Source organism: Macaca thibetana, chromosome 12 (genome assembly GCF_024542745.1).
Source record: "Macaca thibetana thibetana isolate TM-01 chromosome 12, ASM2454274v1, whole genome shotgun sequence".
Lineage (NCBI taxonomy): Eukaryota > Metazoa > Chordata > Mammalia > Primates > Cercopithecidae > Macaca > Macaca thibetana.
Window position 1 is genome coordinate 28,052,469 of NC_065589.1, and position 7,127 is coordinate 28,059,595.

Genomic DNA, 7,127 nt, shown 5'->3' on the forward strand with positions numbered 1-7,127 from the left:
TTTCAGTATCATGTGATTGTTTCTGGTCTTTCTGCACATGCTACTTTAAATGTCTTTTCCTCCAACTCTTTATTGAGAAGGCAAACCAAAGCATATTCAAGGAAGCCAATTAGAATATATTTCCTTTCTTTGGCCAATTTTCTTTCAGCTTATACTCTTTTCTTATGAGAATAAATCAGTTTACATTTTGCATAGAGAGATCTTTTGCATTTTTAATATTCAATTCCAAGCAAAATACTCCTCAATGCACTAGAAAGCTTATAGTAATTAGTCCCTTGGATTTGATAAACATATTCATGCATTTAAACCCAGCAATCAACGTGCCAGCACACACATTTATTAACTGGTATCTGAAGTATTATGGAGCAGGAAAAAGTATACATGGAAATTATAGGAAAAATTAACCAGGGATTTAAGATTAAGTAACATGATGAATAATTTATTGCCTTTGGATACTTTTATTATTTATTTTTGAATCCATGAAAGCATGAAAAATTAAGCCACTGAACTATTTCCCTCTGCTAAGGGAAAGAAAACAACCAAAGCCGTTAGGATCACATCAATTTAAAAGAAATTGACCTCAGCTGGAAGTGCTTGAATTTTCTAAACTAAAGCTTGAAAATTTATTCAGCAATGATGGTTAAACTCTCAGACTGGACAACTGGATATAGACGGATGCTGTATGAATCTTCCTGTATTGATTGGATAACAACAAAGGCATAGAATAATGGGAAAGGGCCAGGTGGGGTGGCTCATGCCTGTAATCCCAGCACTTTGGGAGGCCAAGGTGGATGGATCACCTGAGGTCAGGAGTTTGAGACCAGCCTGGCCAACAAAAAAAATACAAAAATTAGCCAGGCATAATGACGGGTGCCTGTAATCCCAGCTACCAGGGAGGCTGAGACAGGAGAATCACTTGAACCTGGGAGGCGGAGGTTACAGTGAGCCAAGATCGTGCCTCTGCACTCCAGCCTGGGCAATAGAGTGAGACTCTGTCTCAAAAAAATAAAATAAAAACTTTTCCCCCTAGAAATTTAGAAAATCTCTAATTGGCTATTTACAATGTCAAAGCAAAGGTGACTTTCACATAAGATAAACAAGCAAACACGCTAACAGAAAAAGTTAAAATATATTGAATAGGAAAGATTTTAAAGAAGCAAATGAAATTTTCACTTCATACAAGTATGAACGTGGAGAGGACACTAGCTAAGCTTGAAAGTCATATTTTGGAGATGAGTTTGGGATTCTAAGTATCAGCCTCTTTGCTTGAATATATTTTCCTCCTCTTTTCTCGAATAATTGAAAAAGTTGAATTATTTTTGGCCTAGGACTTTCCTACAATTTGTTAAAGATACTGTTTTATAATAGAAAAAAGATAAAGTATAAACATTTAACAATTGGGAGTAATAAAAATATTTTGTGGCTCAACTGTATGCTAGAATGTACCCATTAAAATTACCTCCAAAGAGCTAAGAATTATTTTTTAAGATTATGTTTAATGACATGGGAAATACAAATCTGTAATGTTATATGAAAAAGAAGCAGACTACAGAATGGAATAGCAACTCTGTTCTCAGTTTTATAAAAAAAATGCATATTTACATATGTGTAGGAAAAAAGGACAGGCAAGAAATAAACCACATTTTCTAATCAGTAAATATAAACATTGCAGAAATATACGAGCAGCTTTCTATGGTTATTACTTTGTTCTTTCATAAGATCCCTTCCACAAACATTTCTTTGCTTTTCCTTTTTAAAAAATTTGTCAGTGCCTCATAGCTACTAGATTCTTAGTAATTATTTACTGAATTTGCCAGGATATTGTGAATTTAAGACCCTTTAAATAAGAAAAAAATATTAATTGCTTGGTCTTGTAAGTGGGTTATTTTAATGAGAGGATTATGAATTTTGTAGTGCTTAAGACTCCAAATGCCTGGGTGTAGATCCAGTCTGAACTGTGTGGTCTGGAACACATGGCTTAACCTTTCTGTTAGGACTAAAGTTTTATGGTTGTATTGGAAACACTGAATGAGATGATCATTTTAAAAGTGGTGAATGTGATGCCTGACATATTGTAAATGCTTAATATGTTATGGCTTTATTATAAAAATTTACACAAATAATTCAGATTGTTTAAAATTAAACTGGAAGAAGCTCACAGGTCATAAGCACAATGATTTTAATGAGAAATGAAGTGACTAGATTATTGTCACAAATATTTTACAAATTTGATATATAATCATTACTCTTGTAAAAATAAGTGATTCTGTAAAGCAGTAAGTGAACATAATTCTACTTATATATATTTATATTATCTCTTTCTTGCTCATTCTCTCTCTCCATCTACCTATGCATCTGTACAGAGACATAATGTAGAGTGATGTTAAAACCAGTTACTTCTGAATGGTTCTTTGATGTGATTGATTGTCTTATTCTTTATACTTTCCTGTAATTGTTGAAAATTTTATGAATGTGTATTTTTATAAAACTACAAAGGTGTTCTAAAAATTATAGAATAAAAATGAATGTCAACTCATCTGTTATAATAATTATAAATCCAATTTAGTAGAAACAGAATTAATAGAATCATACTGTATTTATAACCTATAGGCAAAAAGTTGTGGAATTAAATATAACTTACTATTTTATGATAGAGTAGAAGTAGAATAAATTTAACAGAATTTGTAATTAGGAGAGATGACTCACACATTTCAGAAGGTTCATTTTGCATAAGAAGAGAAATATGCCTTAAATTTTGGGAGAGTTTGAGCAGATATGTCCTAGTTGCTTATGGTTTTACAGTCTATTGCAAAAAGATATTAATGCTAGAAATAATGATTTGAAAACATTTCTGTGCTATTTCTAACAGCAATATTTTAAAATGAGAAACACCTCATAGCTACCAAATAACATAGAAAATCTACGTACAACAAACCCCAATGATTGAATTCCCTTTCTATGAAGTCGGAGGTATTACCAATCCAGCCACTCCTTGTAGTGGAGGCTGGGGTCCATCACACAGAGCCCCACCCCGGGACTGCAGTGTTCTATCCTCCAGCTGCTCAGCCAGAAGGGCTTGCCTCCCATTCAAGAGAGCTGCCTCAAAAGACCTCATGCCCCTTCCTGGGAGCAATTGGCATCTCTTGGGCTCCCTTCTCACTCCCACCTCCTCAAAAAAGTTGGTTACCTCAATAATGCTACATTTATACCCCTATTTCTTGATTTAATGACTGTAAGTAACATTTATATACTAACCACTGAAAAAAAGAGGAATTTAGTGTATATAGGCTACGTTCCACTCCTTTGTGAATTTTATTTGTAGGGTTCTTTCTGGTTTTGTTTCCTTAAAACTACAAATTAAATACCTAAACTTCTGGAGTTTGAACCATTAATCATAAACAGGGTCTAGTTATATAAAACTAGGAAATTAGTATACCTATACATTCTGAAGTCTCTCACTCCTTCTGCCCAGTCATTCCATTGACTTTTTTTTCTATTAGAAAAAAATTGTGTGTATATATATATAATATATATATAAAATATATACAAACAAAAATATACAAATATATATATATATTTTTTTTGCTCTGTTGCCCAGGCTGGAGGGCAGTGGCACTGTTATGGCTCACTGTAGGCTCAACCTCCCAGGCTCAAGTGATCCTCCCACCTCAGCCTCCCAAGTAGCTGGGACTACACATGTGCACCATCACGACTGGCTAATTTTTAAATTTTTTGATGGAGATGGGGTTTCACCATGTTGCCCAGCCTGGTCTTGAACTCCTGGCCTCAAGCAATCTGCCAGCCTTGGCCTCCTAAAGTGTTGGTATTATAAGTGTGAGCCACTGTGCCCAGTCTAGTAGACTGATTTTCCAGAGGTGATTTACATGTGTGTGTCATTCACATGTACATAGAATATAAATGTTTATTTTTCTATACTGATAGAGAAAATACATGTATTTGAGAGCAAAAGAGTGAAACGAGAAGACTCATTCCAGGCTTTTAAGATTTGTCCATAGGTTGATTATAAAAATTAAAACGGTAAACAGTACATAATGATACTATGATTATCTAAGTTTTCTTCATTACAGAACTAAGCCAGGATGTTTATGGTTAACTCCAAAGAGAAGGAAATATAATGCTATGTCATTAAACCTGTGCCATTTGAAGGAGAAATTATCAGTATTACGATCAGATGGATTCTTCTTTCTTTTCCTCAATAGTCGACTTCGTATTTGGATGACTTCATTATAGAGCTTGTCTCAAATTTCTGAACTATTTTCTAAATGCATTTTTTTCATGAAACCCTCAAGATTTTTCCACATTCTTTCAGCAATGTAATTGAATTATTCTTCTAGAGCCTTCTAACTTACTATAATCTGGCCTGTTTTGCTAACATAATCCTAGGATATCATCTCATTGCCCTTTTAAGTTGGTTTACTGTTTTATAAGATCTCATTTATTTTTCTTGAATTTCTTTTTCCTTTTTGCTAGAAGATAACTTTAAGTGCTATTTTCAGAAAGGGTCTTGGAGTATAAGTTTTCTGAGTCGTCTAAAAATGTAATTATTTATATTGGCTTGATAGTTTGGCTAGACATAAAATTACATGTTCATATCGTTTTTCCTCAGACATTTGAAGGCATTCATTCCCTTTTAGAATTCAGCATTAGTAATGTTAATGTTGATTTTAATCTGATTCTTCTGGTTTTCTTCCTCTGGAGTCCAAAGCTTTCCTTTCAAACTTAAAATTCAGAAATTTCACCAGATTATGGCTGTGTGAGCCTTTTGTCATTTCCTCTTCTTGACATCGGCAACTTTTACATCTGAAAATCTATGCACTTATTTTAGGGAAATTTTTTTCTTATCTTGCTCATGACTTGCCTTTAATTCTCTCTCTATCCTCCTTATGGAATGCCTCGTAGACAGATGTTGTGCCTTCTGGATATAACTTCTGTGTGCTTTAATTTTTCTCTGCTTCGTCATTTTGTCTTTTGGCCTTACATTCAGTGTGATTTATTTTTGTGTTATCTTTCAGATGTCTAACTTGGTCTTCAGTCATATTCATTCTAAGATTCAATCTCTCTAGTCAATTTTATATTTTAGTAATCAAATATATAAATTCCAGGAATCCTTTTTTGTTAGATCTCCGCTTTTTTTTTTTGCAATAGCAACCTATGCTTATTTCATGGATTTAATATCCTCTCTAGTATATTTGGGGATGATTACAGGTTAATTAGAATTTAATTCAAATTAGAGTAGAAAAGATATTTTTGACAACTTGTATGAGTTATGTTTCCTCCAGCGTTATTCTTTTTGTCCGCCTTGATCATTCTTTTCTGCATTTATTTTCATCAGATGTCTGACAAGAAGAGTAGGTTAACTTGTGTAGGCAGCTAGTGTAGGTTGCCTTTGTTGTTGAATAAATCTTTTATTCAAAAGACCTCTCACTTGAATGGAAAGATTTAAAATAGCCACAAATGTCTTGATATTCTCTCTCCCTAGAGGTACAGTCCATGTCTCTATACCTACGTTCTGGATAAGATAAGCTCTGTTATGGCTTGACTAATATAGTAAAAATGTTGTGCCAGCTTCTCGCACAACAACAGGCCTTTTAAGACCATGCCTTAAAAGGATCAGCAGCTTCCACTTCTATTTCCTGCCTCCTGGAACACTCACTCTTGGAATCTAGCCACCATGCTGAGGGGAAGCCCAAGCAGCCTTGTGGAGAGGCCTGTATAAAGGGAAACTAGGCCTCTGACAGCTCTGTCCAAGCTGTCAGCCAGAAGCCAACACTAACTGGCGGGCTATGTGGCTAAGTCATCTTAGAAGTGAATACTTCATCCCCAGTTGAAATGCCCCACCAGTGTCACGTGGAGCACACATGAGCCATTCCAGTCAGTCCTGCCTGAATGGCTAATTTATAAGGAGAATAAACATATTGCTTACTGCAATATTGTTTATTGCTGTTTTAAGTTACTAAATTCTGTGGTGGTTTGTTACATGCCAATAGATAACCAGGACAGAGATTGACTACAGAATCTGAGTTGGCAAGTTCTGTTCAAAAGTTCTCCTTTCGAGGTGTACGGCAGAGCAAAGCAAAGCAAAGCAAAATGAAAAGCATAGGAAACATTATGCTAAGTAAATTAAGCCAGATAAATTAAGCCAGATAAAGTGTGCATACTACATAATTCCACTTACACACATTTGTAGACAAGGCAAAGCCCATCTATAGTGATAGAAATCAGATCAATAGTTGCCTGGGTAGGAAGTATAGGGATCGACTGGGAAAAATGATGGAAATGTTCTGGATCTTGGTTAAGATGGTGGTTACATAAGTATATATATTTGTCAAAACTCATCAAACTGGCCAGACTTGGTGGCTCACGCTTGTGATCCCAATGTGCTGGGAGGCTGAGGCAGGTGGATCACATGAACTGAGCAGTTTGAGACCAACCTGGGCAACATGGCAAAACCTCATCTCTGCAAAAAATACAAAAATTCCAGGCATAGCAGTGTGTGCCTGTGGCTCCAGTTACCTGGGAGGCTGAAGTGGGAAAATCACCTGAGAATGGGGAGATCAAGGCTGCAGTGAACAATTACTGTGCCACTGTACTCCAGCCTGGCTGATGGAGCAAGACTCTGCCTTAAAGAAAAACAAACAAAATACTCATCCAACTATTCTCTTAAAACACGTGCATGTTCATTGGGTGTAAATCAATAAAGATCATATCCAAATTCCTTTCTCTGGGATTCCAGGCTCTTCATGATCTGGAAAATGTGTCCTCCAGAGCAATCCTTAATTCATCCCAAGTTCCTGCTCACCAGTTCCATGCTCACCATTCCTAAACATGAGTGTTCTTCCTAGTGTCCATGACTTAGCTCTTCCTATGTTCTCCTTGTGAAAAACTTTCCCACCATCATGTAATTATCCAAATCCTATCTGTCTTTGAAGGCTAACATCTAATATAAAATGTTTCTGGATTTTACAGTTTGAATTGTTGTTCTCTTTTTGAGCCACCACAAGTTGTATGAACCATTCTCATAGAATATATGTTAGTGTGATTTATATTATACAGATGCTCCCCAGCATACGATGGGGTTACCTCCCATTGTAAGTTGAAAATACATT